Raw genomic sequence first — 13,349 nt, forward strand, 5'->3', positions numbered from 1 at the left:
AACACCAAGGCTTTGTTAGCAACTTAAACACATATAGTGCATAAATATATCAAAAATCTTATTAAAAAAGTGTTAAATAAAAATTATTATATGAAATAACTGAATTTACGGATTACATGTAATAACTTTTTATTTTTATTATAGTTTCCACCCGTGTGATACAAAGGCTCCATCTTAGTTATTATATTAGAAGACACTAAAAATGAATGTTGGTGACACGATTAATAATGGTGATGGTGACCCGTTGACAAAAACAAAACCTTGAAAATACCATGGAGTTGAGAGGTCTTAGGCTTAAGTCTACCAGGTGACTCGGTTATTGCACCTAGGGAGTCCATGATATGACTATTCTATTTTGAAGTTATTATATTACTTTGAAGTAAGTCAGAACAAATCTACCGGTTAAAGGGTTTTTTCCGAATAATGAATACTAGAAAGTTTGTATAAAGGAGAAGATAATATGATAAAACATGAAACAATAGTCAAAATTAGTATGAATCAAATACATTCGATAAAGACTTTTTTTTCCTGCATCGTTATTACTTTTCTTACCACGCGAGAATTCAATCCAATTTATTGGATTTTTTCCAACGTAAAGAGTATTCACATTAGTGTTGTATGCGGGTGTGTTCGGATCAGGTGCCAAAGATAAACAGAGGGAGCACAGAGTAGCCTTGTTGTGGGCTTTAGGTTTGTTTGGGAAAGCGAACAAGGGGCATAACTAGGGCGGGCCCCACTCTCTCACAAACAATATTATTTAGGAATATTAGGTTTTTAATAATACAAATTTTGACCAATTGGTCGGCACTTTAATAATGTACCACAATAGTCACAACTTTTAACCATGTTCCTTCAATAAGCTTTTCACTAATGGAGGTAGACTTTGTTAGTTGTTGCCTATGCGGGCCATGATGTGAACGTTTATGTGGGCAAAATGCTGATGTGGACTCCTTATGTGGCCACATAAGCAGTCCACGTCACTATTATGTTCATATAAGCGTTCATGTTAGCATAAACTAATATAGGCTAACTTCGTTAATAAAAAACTTGTTGGAGGAAAATATGTTGAAAGTTGGGACTGTTGTGATACATTTTTTAAGTTGAAATTAACACCAACTATTGGTCAAAGTTTGAATTATCAAAATCCAGTATATTTTGAAGTTTTTAGTGTTTATCAATCCATATAAGAGATTATGTTTAAATTCAAGTGAAGAAAGAGTGAACCTATCTTTAGGAGTTTTTGATTGTCTTAGTTGGGCTATTTAACTTGGATTAAAAGATAAACTTAATTTAACATGTTATATTAAAGTAGTTTAAGTTTGAGAATTAGATTGTCAATTTTGTGGTTTAAGTTTGAGAAGTTAATTAATTTTGTGTATTAATCATTTAAACTTGGATGTCCTTTAAAAATTGAATAAATGATGCATGTTTATCAGTTGCTCCAAAGATCATTAGAATAATTAGATGCCATCAACATGTTAAAAGATCAATACATGTAGCATAAATAAAATAATGACATATCCTTTTAAACGTTTGCATAAAAGTAGCCTCTTAATAGTTTTTAAGAGACTATCTCTTAATGGTTCATAACTGTTTAATGGTTAACATGTAGTCTTAAGTCTGAATGGTTAAGAGGTAACTATTAAGAGGTAGTCTCTTAACTATTCAGACTTAAGATTACCTTTTAACCATTAAGAGGTTATGAACCATTAAGATGTACCTCTTAATGACTATTAAGAGGCTACCAAATAGCATGTCTAGTTCAGACACTTATAGAAGCAACCCACCTCCTCTCTTTTATGGGGTGCAAATGAGTCGAGCATCTCGTGAGCTACTCAAGATCTAATCGATAAGAAACTCGATTTGAGCTGAGCCATTAGCCCGAGCTCGAGCCTCAAATAAAACTCGGTTAGTTATTGAGCATGGGCTTGAGACTTTTATGAGAACATCATTATGCTCATCGAGCCTTAACGGGCCTTGTACTGTATTTTTAGTTATAAATCTTTTGGAATTTTATGTATAAATTTTACATTGCACAACCAAGCGTTGGTTCGTTTGAGGTATTGCATGCGAGCTTAAGCTGAGCTTACTAGTTTAAGTTGTGAAATACCAAACTTCTAGAAACCTGTAGGTGAAAAAGTTTGTTTATTTAGTAAGTGAACAAGCATAAACGTTATGTTTGTTCATTTAAGACTTATGTGAATACCACTTTGCTTCTCACTTTATAGTGCCAAGTCAGCGTCACATACATATCACTTCACTCTACTTTCTTTTAAAACATCAAGGAAATGGTTACCAATTCACAACTTTCCTCTATTTTTAATAAAATAATAATTATTATATAACTAAAATTAATTTAACATAACTTAAATAAAAATAATAACTTTTGAGTATCCATCATTGTCGGGTAGTCAAAGAAACGTAATATATTTCGACAAGCTTATCGGTCAAAGCACATGTTAAAGTTGTCGTTTATGAGACCAATTTTTTTTCAAAACAAATATGTTTTCATTAAAATTTATATCAAGATGTTCATAAAAAAATATTACATAGACCTATGTATTTAGTATTTTTAAGAAAATTAACAAAAACAAGTTATTCGCTAAAAGCTATCTGACCTACTTAAAAATCATAGAAGTTTAAAAAAATTATAATTAAAATATTAAATCAAAACATATAATATTAAGAAAGTACACTTTCTTTTACATAATTCCACAGTCCACCCCCATGGCACCATGGCCTTCAACTTCCGATCTCATCTTCAAATTCTAATATTTCATCTTCTTTTATATGTGGATTCAACAAATTAACACACATCTGAAAAGGGGGAAGATGTTGAAGTTGGGCGACAATTTCATCGGAGAAATTTCCACCAAAATTTTACCGATCTGTGAATTTGGGCGGCCCCGATAATAACGGGGTGGTGTTTGCCGGCGGCACGGCCCACCACCTCAGCAATTCAGCGGCAAAAGGTTTCCACATCGTATAACTTAAATAAAGAAAAACAGATGAACAAAGATCTTGTTGTTTCACTTCACATTTATTAATACTTATTTACTGTTCATTTATTAAAGATCATTCATGGTCATGTTTGTATTTATATAATCAACTACGTTCAGTTAGCTTTTTTCTTCTTCTAATGGGGAATTTCTTTTAACCTTGTAATTTGTGGACGAATTTCATTTAAATACTACAATTTGTTTGTGTTTCAGTTTTTGTTAATTAATTTATATAAAATGAAAATGAAAAAACAATTAAAAAAATATTAGTGCTTTAACATATAATCCAAATTCGGTTTTATATCAACTACTTTTCACAAGTTAACCATGAATTCGAAAGAAAAATATAATCAGTTTTCCGACATAGCTAAAATACTAATTATATGTAGTATACGTGATTTGAAAATAAAAGTTGATATCACTTCCTGTCTCATATGCAAGCTTTGACATATGGGTAGTAGCAATATAAGGGGAATTCAAACTAAGTGATGGGAATATGGGATGACAAATACGGTGACCCTTTAGAAGAGAAACTTTACTAGGGATGAGATTTTTCCAGAATATTCGTATATGTATCTATTCAGTATCTTTATATGTACCCGTACGTGTCTATTGGGTACGAGTATGGGTACCCAAATTTACTAATTATAGGTACGGGTACTTTAGGGTACATGTACTGGTACAATTACGAGTATTTTGGGTACTGGTACCCGTTTAGAATATGCAGGGGCTTATATTAGGTTTCATCACTCATGACTTAACTTTCAAGCGGTATTTTCAAAACTTAATATATATTAGTTGAATTAGTTCTTTCTCGATCTATATGTGTATATTCATGCATTGTGTATTCATATATTTTTATTTCATGTATGTGAAATTGTGTATATCATTAAATAACATGTCATAACTTTCTCTCATATTTTTCTATAAAATTTGAGGAAACAATAAACAAATAAAATGAAAAGTGAAAATAGAAAGATAACTAACGAAGATTAAACGAATGTTGACTTTCTTTGCATAAATTAATTTTGTTTTAAACATTTTAATAATTTTTTTGATACTTTGTATGTTTTGGCATTCATTACTTTATTTTGAAGGAATTTTATATTATGGTTGATTTGCTTCATTTTTACTTTTGGTATTATGTTTTGGTTGGGATATTACAGTTTTGATTGTGGTATTATGGTTTTGGTATTATAGATAATTGATTGTCGGTACCATACCGTTACAAATACCTAGTTTAGTGGAGCTGTTTGAAAAAAAGAAAAAGAAAAGGGGCATCAAAACCAGTATTGTACCCAAAGTACGTGTACCCGTACCATAAAATTCGGGTACAAGTTTGGGTACCAAGATTTACTTATTTTACGTATGGGTTCGAAAACAGGTAGGGATACATATACGAGTACGGTTTCAATTTCATCCCTACACCGTACCATTTGTATTTAGCAATTAAAGATAAGGAATTTATAAAATTATTCTAAACAAAGCAAGCGTGAATGATGGGAATGAGGTCAAGTGAGTGGATTTCATGGGACCCAAAGTTGGTCACCAATAAGATGTGATCACTATGTCTCCAAACTAAAAGTCCACTTTACTATCAGCCACGGCCGCCCATACATCACCTACTTGTTTAATCACAAATTTATATTTTCAAATATTTCTTTAAAATTATCAAAATTAATACTTTGTTATAAATGTATTCCCGCTTGTTCATTAGGCTAAAAGTAGTAGAGCTTGATCCAACCCCAAGTAATCTAATATATTTACGTCATGTTGGCGCTGACATAGCATATGATCAAGCCCCAGAGCGTGTAGTGGTCCAGACGATCCAGGGCTTGATTGATTTTTTTTAAACACAAAAATACTAATATAAAATAAAAACATCTTCTTCCTCCTCTCCAAACCACCACCGGGCACCCACTCTCCTTCTTCCCTCTCCAAACCTCCCACCTGCCAACGCCTCTCTCTCTCTCACACACACACACACACACACTTACATTTCTCGCAAATCCACAGTGGCAAGGCTCCAAGGAAGCAACTGGCAACCAAAGCCACCCGGAAATCAGCTCCGGCGACCAGCGGCCTAAAGAGGCCGCACAGATTCCGGCCAGGTGCAGTGACGTTGAGGGAGATCAGGAAGTACCAATGCCCAGCGGCTCTTTTTTTGATTCTCCCACACTCTCCAACAGCTTGATCACTCACGTGGTCAGCTCCATGGCGGTCGTCTGCGCCCCCGTCCACCGCAAGAGGGTAGTGGTGTGCATGGCGGCCACGTCAGTCGCGCCCAGCCTGCCGCGCCCCACTACCCTTAGTCTTAGACAAGGCTCCAAGGAAGCAACTGGCAACCAAAGCCACCCGGAAATCAGCTCCGGCGACCAGCGGCCTGAAGAGGCCGCACAGATTCCGGCCAGGTGCAGTGACGTTGAGGGAGATCAGGAAGTACCAATGCCCAGCGGCTCTTTTTTGATTCGCCCACACTCTCCAACAGCTTGATCACTCACGTGGTCAGCTCCATGGCGGTCGTCTGCGCCCCCGTCCACCGCAAGAGGGTAGTGGTGTGCGTGGCGGCCACGTCAGTCGCGCCCAGCCTGCCGCGCCCCACTACCCTTAGTCTTAGACAAAATTACGAGTTAATTTCTTTTTTGAACGGCCAACAAAAAAAACTCCATTAAAAACGCTAGCAAGTCGCTAGACACATCAACTTACGAGTTAATTTTTTTTTATTATATACAACAAAAAGTATTAATATATAATATATAATTACAAGTTCAAGGCTGTGTTTGAAATACTGCAATATAAAATTTTGAAATGCTTGATTAACTCCAAGAGTGATCATGGATCAATAACCAAACCGGGGCAGGGAGTGAAACTGAGGAAGGGAAAACACATGACCAAAGACCAGATGATGTGTGAAAATTTATATAAATAATAATCACAAATCGCAACTAAGCTTTAAAAAACCAAACAATCAGTCCTAGTTCACACAAACGGCAAGTGTACTGGTCGCGTATAGCAAAGACAAGGAAAGTCCGGATATCGAACTCGAAGACACGTGAGAACGGCTTAGATTATAAACTCTAATTCAAGTCCTACCTTAATATTTAATTGATTTTTTATTAACTATTTTAAACTAACTAACTTAACTAACTTAAGTTAACTTAACGAAACTAACTGAAAGAGTTAACGAATTTAACGATAATGGGAGAGTGAATCACCTAGGTAGGATGACTTAACGACTGTAGGATGACTCGGGTGCTAACACGTGGTTGAAACTAGGGTTCTAAAGATGAGCTAACATAGGAGAGGCTAAGGTAACTGGTCCCTAAAGTCAGTTTTACCTGGAAACTCTAATGACGCCTAGTTAACTTTTAATTCTTGGTTGTTTATTCTAAGTACCCTAATAACTCAACACTTGGTCCATGTTTAAGCTACAAGATTCGCTAAGGTTCAAGCTATTATAAACCTAAGAGAAAAGGGGTAATTCAACACTAGGGATAAAACAACTCAACTACAAACTTAACCTAATTGACAGTGAGAAAAACCGCATGTGGTCTTGCAACGATTAACCGAACCAACTAACTAGAAAGATAAGCCGACACCTTAGGTTTTGGTCCAACTCGAAGGTGGTTAATCTACTGATTTAATTATCTATGAAACACAAACCCTAATGATACGTCTATCACAATCAATCAACACACAAAGTATTAACCAAACTATGCAATTAGTGACTACACAAAACTAATTCATGCAATAATCAATCACACGGGGCTCATACAACCAAAGATATATCTATGGCAACAGATATAAACGGGATTAAATCACAAAATATGAACTTTGACAATAGAAAAACAATCAACCACTTGTTAAGCACCCTAAAGTAGTTTATTTTAACCGTTAAACATCAAACCTAGGTGATTCAAACAAGTTTAGCCTATAATAATCATGGAACAATAGTAAATATGAATAATTATAATCACCATGGTCATTAGAAACTGAATAAAACTTAAAACGAACCTTAAATCGTTAATAATTCAAAAACCGACAAACAATGAATCAAACTACAAACCGAAAGCTTCTCCTCTTTATTTCGTCGTTCCTCAGACTCCTATGGTGGCTGGTAGGGTTCTTTTTTTGTTCTAGGGTTTTATATTATATATAGATGATTAAAACTTGTAAAACAAGTTAATATATAAAATCCGGTCCAACCAGCTCATATAGGACAAAATAGATGGTTAGGCTTTTTGGAGCTGATGTAACATCCTGGTACACGGTGTAGCGCGAGCAGCAAGGGTCAACCTAGTCGCGTGTGGCGGCCAGACACATTAGGTCTCCGATTTTCGTTTTTCGACTCGTTTAAACTTTGTTTATGCGTACCGGCTTCATCCAATCCCCGTTTTAGCTTATCTTTTCTTCATTTAACTCGTTTTATCAGTCTCTTAAACATGGAACCTATCACATATACAAACATGTAAATTCACGCAATAACAAATTCTATTCGTTAACGTTTAAGCGCAAAACGACATAGAACTAGCAAGGAAAAATGTGTGTTTCACAACATATCACCAGACCATTTATGTTCGGGTCGTTATAGATTCATCTGGTGATTTGGGTCGGGTTGGGATCAAACTTGGAGAAGGTTGTCGAACTGTGTATGGATCAATTTTCAAATTAGGCCTCTATATGGAATAAGATTATCTTTGAAAAGTAATTTGGTACCATCTGTTACAGCTTGAAGAATTCCTCAAAGTCTCACGTATTCAGAACCAAAATGGAAACTGAGCGTTTACTTGTTCAAAAATGCATAATCTTGTCTCAATCATCATTTATCAGGGCTCTTCGACGTAAGTTCCCGTGTCTCCGAATCTATTCTAATGATCAAAGAAATCCTAGAATTTTAAATGGTTTTGGGCTGTCAAAATATTTACAATATTGGCCCAAATTCTAGTGACTCTAAATTTGCAAACCGTTCGGGATTTGGTATTGTAACAGTTTACATATACAAGTAGTTTTCATGACACAAAATGGTTAAGATCAAGATCAAGACTGCCCCAAGTTGAATAAAAGTTACTGAACCGAAAAATGAACTTAGAATGATTACAAACTCGGACCATGATGAAGATACGAAGCGAAGGTGATTGAAAATTTACCTGGCAAGAAGAACACACAATTATTAACATAAACTTTTGACAAAGATATATGTCACACCCGACTTAGCAATAGCGTAAGTGCAAAACGGGAATACAACAGACACCACTAATATCAACCACATTGTTTATAAGGAAACATTAACAAACTACTTTACATTATATTACATCATTCTACCTCTGGTTACAAACTAAGTTTTCACAACATTAATTAGTTTTCTCAACTGCTTTATTCTTTAATAATGTACGTGCATCTATCTACACTGATATTAAGATAACCCAACCACACAGCAGACAATCATCTTATCCCAGTTTTGGTATACCTTAAAAGAATGTTAAAAAGGGTCACTACGAATAGTTGGTGAGTTTCATAAGTTTAAATGGACACAGATATGCGTATCCATACTAGTCATGACATATATATATATGTGTGTGTGTGTGTGTGTGTGTGTGTGTGTGTGTGTGTGTGTGTGTGTGATGTAATTATACTAAGCCACAAGATAACCCTTGACAGTGCTTTCATATCACGTGGCCTCCATTGCCCACGTCATCCCCTTAGCCTCCATTGCCAATGACATGCCCCAAGTAGCTATGCCTAACACCACATAGCGTATATATATAAATTATACGGTCATGTAGAATAATGTAAGTGTCTCGGCATTCGCACCGATGTCAATTGGGTTTGTCAAACCAATAGTAATATTCACATGTCACCGGACCATAGTTAATCACTCGTGTTTGTGGGGACTTTTCAAGTGTTAGCATTTAGATAATTCACATCATAATGCGTTTCCAAATAGATAGATATATAAATAAACATGTTTTTCACCCCAAATGCTCGTAAAACAGTTTAAAAAGAGGGGTCATAAAACTCACTGTAACACCCCGACTTAATTGAAACGTCCAAGTGTGACGTACAAATTGCTCAAAACACATATGACACTATTAAGTGAAAATATTATCATTAATTCATTAAAATGCATAAAGTACACAAGTTGTTGCAAATAAAGAAATTACAAGGAAAATGAAACATTTCAAACGCTTATTTAAAATATCCTAAATCTATTGTCTTCATCTGTTTCATCCTCTAATAATTGTACCTGCAACATATATATATATATATATATATATATATATATATATATATATATAGAATATTGTCAACTAACTTAATAGTTGGTGAGTTCGCACAGTTTAAATACTACATAAAATCCGTACAATTCCATGAAAACTTTTGAAAAGCAAATAAGGGTTCTTTACACTCGACTCGGGTACTGAGTGTAAAGAATAAGTGAAGGTCCTTTCCAATTGATATAGCATATAACACACAATATCTAATTATTCTAAACATGCAAAAATATATAAATTTCCAAAATTAATATTACATAAACATCATATTTTATTAACTAAAGACATGCACTTATTTCATATCATAAGTTCATTACACATTATTAACTACACTTATTATATAATTTTCTAATGATTTGTAACATTTATTATACTTATGAAATCAGATTTTATTTCATTCTTTTTTAGCATATTTATTTATTTTATTATACAAGTCAAAATATTACTTTTCCAAGATTTATCCTAGCTTTTTATAACAACTTTTTGTATTCCTTTACTAGCTTGTTTTCAGCTTATCAATATTATTTTACTACATTACAGAAATTGTCCTTTATGTTTACCCAATTTTCACCGGTGGTCCTTTATTTTCCAAGTTGATGATTATTGTCCTTTACGTTTAAAAATGTACACCTTTTGTCCTTTAGGCCTAATCCCGTTAAAAATTCTTGTTAAGTTGTGTCATGTGCTGCTCACGTGTGGGTATTACTGTAATTTTACACTATTAAAACATAGCATTTTAGTTTTATCCCAAAACTCATATACATATCTTTTTTTGTCTTTCTATACCACCACCACCAGTCCATAACCACCACACAACCACCCCACCGGACCACCACAAACACTTCCACTGTTCCAACCTTCATCTTCATAAACTCAAAACAATCAAATCTTCATTCTAGTAAGCTCCATTTCTGCACATTATAATAATGAAAATGTAGAAGATACTTTAAACAACAACTTCTTCATTAAACCTTTACATCAATGGCTGTTTTTTTAGTCCCCAACTACACCATCATCTTGACACGTTACCCACTAACCAATTTTAAACCCTTTCAAAAATCAGCCCTAATTCAAACAATCAACCTTAACTTACAAGGAATGATCTCTTTAATAGAAACCCTAAAACGCGTTTCTCATTGTCAATCGACGGTGGCAAATCTAAGGTTTGTAGTCGGGGTGCGACGGCGGCGGATCTAGGGTTTGATGGCAGCACTAGGGTTAAGATGGATCCAGGGTTTGGTGTTTAGAATCAACCTGCGTGTCGCGGAGAATATAATCAACTTGTTCTTCGTCGGCTTAGTTTCAATGACTCGTCGTCGTCTTCTTTTCTGCTACACAGCTCAAGTGGTTAAGGTTGAATGGTGGTTAGCGTGAGGGTGATGTGGCGAAAATGTGGGAATGGGTCATGGCAGGTGGTGGGTGGTGGCGTATGGTGGTGGCAAGTGTGGTAAACCGGTGACAGAGAGAGTGAGAGAGAGATTTTTTTTTAAATAATTATGAAAAGGGTGGTTATAATTGGGGAATATGAAAATGGGTGATATTATTGTGAAATTACTGTTATGCCCCCATGTGACCTGCACATGACTTAACTTAACAAGGAAATTTAACGGAGTTAGGGTTAAAGGACAAACACTGGTAGACTTGAAAACGTAAAGGATAAAACATGCCAATTTTAAAGATAAAGGATAATTAGTGAAATTTGGTACAAACATAAAGGACAATTTCTGTAATTCGGTCCATTATTTTACTAATCTATGTCAACCATTTCCAAAATATTAATAACAAGATTAATAATCACAATTCAAAGTTTAAACATAACAATCTTAAGTAGATTAAATGCATGTAAAGTTTATGTGTTTCTATCAAAAAACAAAAATTATATCTAAGCTAATATTATTACCAATCTTGTATTGTTATCATATTAATCTCATTTCTATAAAAAATCATACATGTATTATCAAACTTTAAGCATGCATATCAATATTCAAGCATAAATTATCAAAATACACACATGCATGTAACATTAAACATTCGAAAGTATACATACTCATACTCTCTCTAACTCACGTCTCTCTCTCTCTCTCTCTCTCTCTCTCTATCTATCTCTTCATATTCATACTTTTTAAACTCATTTTAATCTTTTAGATCTTGAAATCACCAAAGCAAGCTTAAAAAATATGAGAATGGAAGTGATATGCATGTGTGTATGTATGTATATGTGGGTCCGGGTCCCACATACACACACACACACACAAACCCACGGGTCATACATGCACACACACTCACTTTGAAATCTTTCATTTTCACATGAGTTTAGGGGTTTGGTTTCTTGTGTGAACCCTTTTAAGATGCAAGAACTAGTATTTTTGCATCAAAACTTAAAGAATGAAACCTAGGGTTTTGGATTTTACCTTAGGGTTTTAGAGAGAGGTGCAAGAAAGTATGCTTGATGGTCTCTAAGTATATGCTCAAGGCTTGAATCTTCATATCTTGCTTCTAACTCATCTTTCTTAGATTGGATATTAGGGTTTTGGTTATAATATGTGAGTATATTATAAAATGGAATAGAGAGAGAAGGGGGTGGGGGTGGGTGTTTGGCTGAGAGAAGGAGAGAGGGAGAGAGTGGAGTGGGGGTGGTGGTTTGGGGAAGTGGGAAGGATGATTTGTTTTTAAAACGGATTGTGTTGGAACAAGTGTATTGTATAGGTTAATGTGTTATGCATGCATGTTTCTAGAGAGTACAAGTAAGCAAAATTATAGGAGGTTAGAGTGGATGAGAAGGATTGTGGGCGGCTAAAGGGAGTGGGTTTAGGGTAAATATTTTATTTTTGTTAACCATGTAATTTATTTTACCCCTTTTCATCTTATTTTATAAATTACAACTAGTTAGGATTAGTTTTATGTAAAACCAATTACATATCTGAATTCCTTGTAAAATTAGCTTCGGAACCATATAAAGATGTAAAATTTTGGAGTTGGTTGGTTTCGGGTCCTTACGATGTACGGTACCGGCATCTACTACCTTATTTTCTAGATTTGGCGAACAGAACATTCTAAAATTGTGTTTATAACCTAATATTAATATATTTACTGAATTTATATTATTTTAGGTCATTCCCGATGTTTAGGAATTTTTGGAATTTTAACCTTACCCGGGTTGCTGTCAGTGTTAGTTCTGAGCAGTATTCGATACGCGCCAAAATTTAACTTTTTGAAAACAATAAAATATAAGACTTATGTTTTTGAAGTCTTTGGATTAAGATTTTATTATTTTATTTTCCATAATATCAGATTACATAATAAACCCGGATTACATTAGCACGGTATTAGTCTTAAAAATATCGGTTTTCACATTCTCCCCTCCTTTAAGAAATTTCATCCCGAAATTTAGGAGGTAGCACTAATGTATGACTCAACAGAAAACAAGTGAGGGTATTTTCTTTTGATTTGGTCTTGACGATTCCAGGTGAATTCCGTGCCTAGCCTGGAATTCCATCGGAATTTAACCAGCTTAATTCGGTTTCGCCTTAGTTTTTGAATTTTCTTATCCATAACCTCAACGGGTTCTCCGACGAACCGAAGCTTATCTTCTACTCGAACGTCATCCACATAGATGATTAGGAATTCGTTAGACAAACATTTCCTTAGGTTTGACACGTGAAACACGTCGTGTATTCCACTGAGTTCTTGTGGTAGCTCGAGTTGATATGCAACTGGACCGACTTAGCCAATGATTTTAAATGAACCAACACATCGAGGACTTAGCTTTCCTTTCTTCCCAAATATAACAACTCCTTTCCATGGTGAGACTTTAAAAAACTCGATCTCCAACTTGGAATTCTAACGGTCTTCTGCGATTGTCGGCATAGCTCTTTTGTCTATCAGTAGCTGCCTTCAATCTTTCCTTGATATGAGAAACTTGGTCGACGGTTTCTTGAACAATCTTAGGTACCGTCAGCTGTTTTTCTCCAACTTCTGCCCAACAAAATGGGGATCAGCATTTCGTCCCGTATAAAGCTTTGAACGGTGTAGCTTTAATACTAGAGTGGTAGCTATTATTGTAAGAAAACTCAGTCAA

This window comes from Bidens hawaiensis, unplaced genomic scaffold (assembly GCF_021521415.1).
Source record: "Bidens hawaiensis isolate Kalapana, Puna unplaced genomic scaffold, B.hawaiensis_p1.1 tig00044628_1, whole genome shotgun sequence".
Taxonomy (NCBI): Eukaryota; Viridiplantae; Streptophyta; class Magnoliopsida; order Asterales; family Asteraceae; genus Bidens; species Bidens hawaiensis.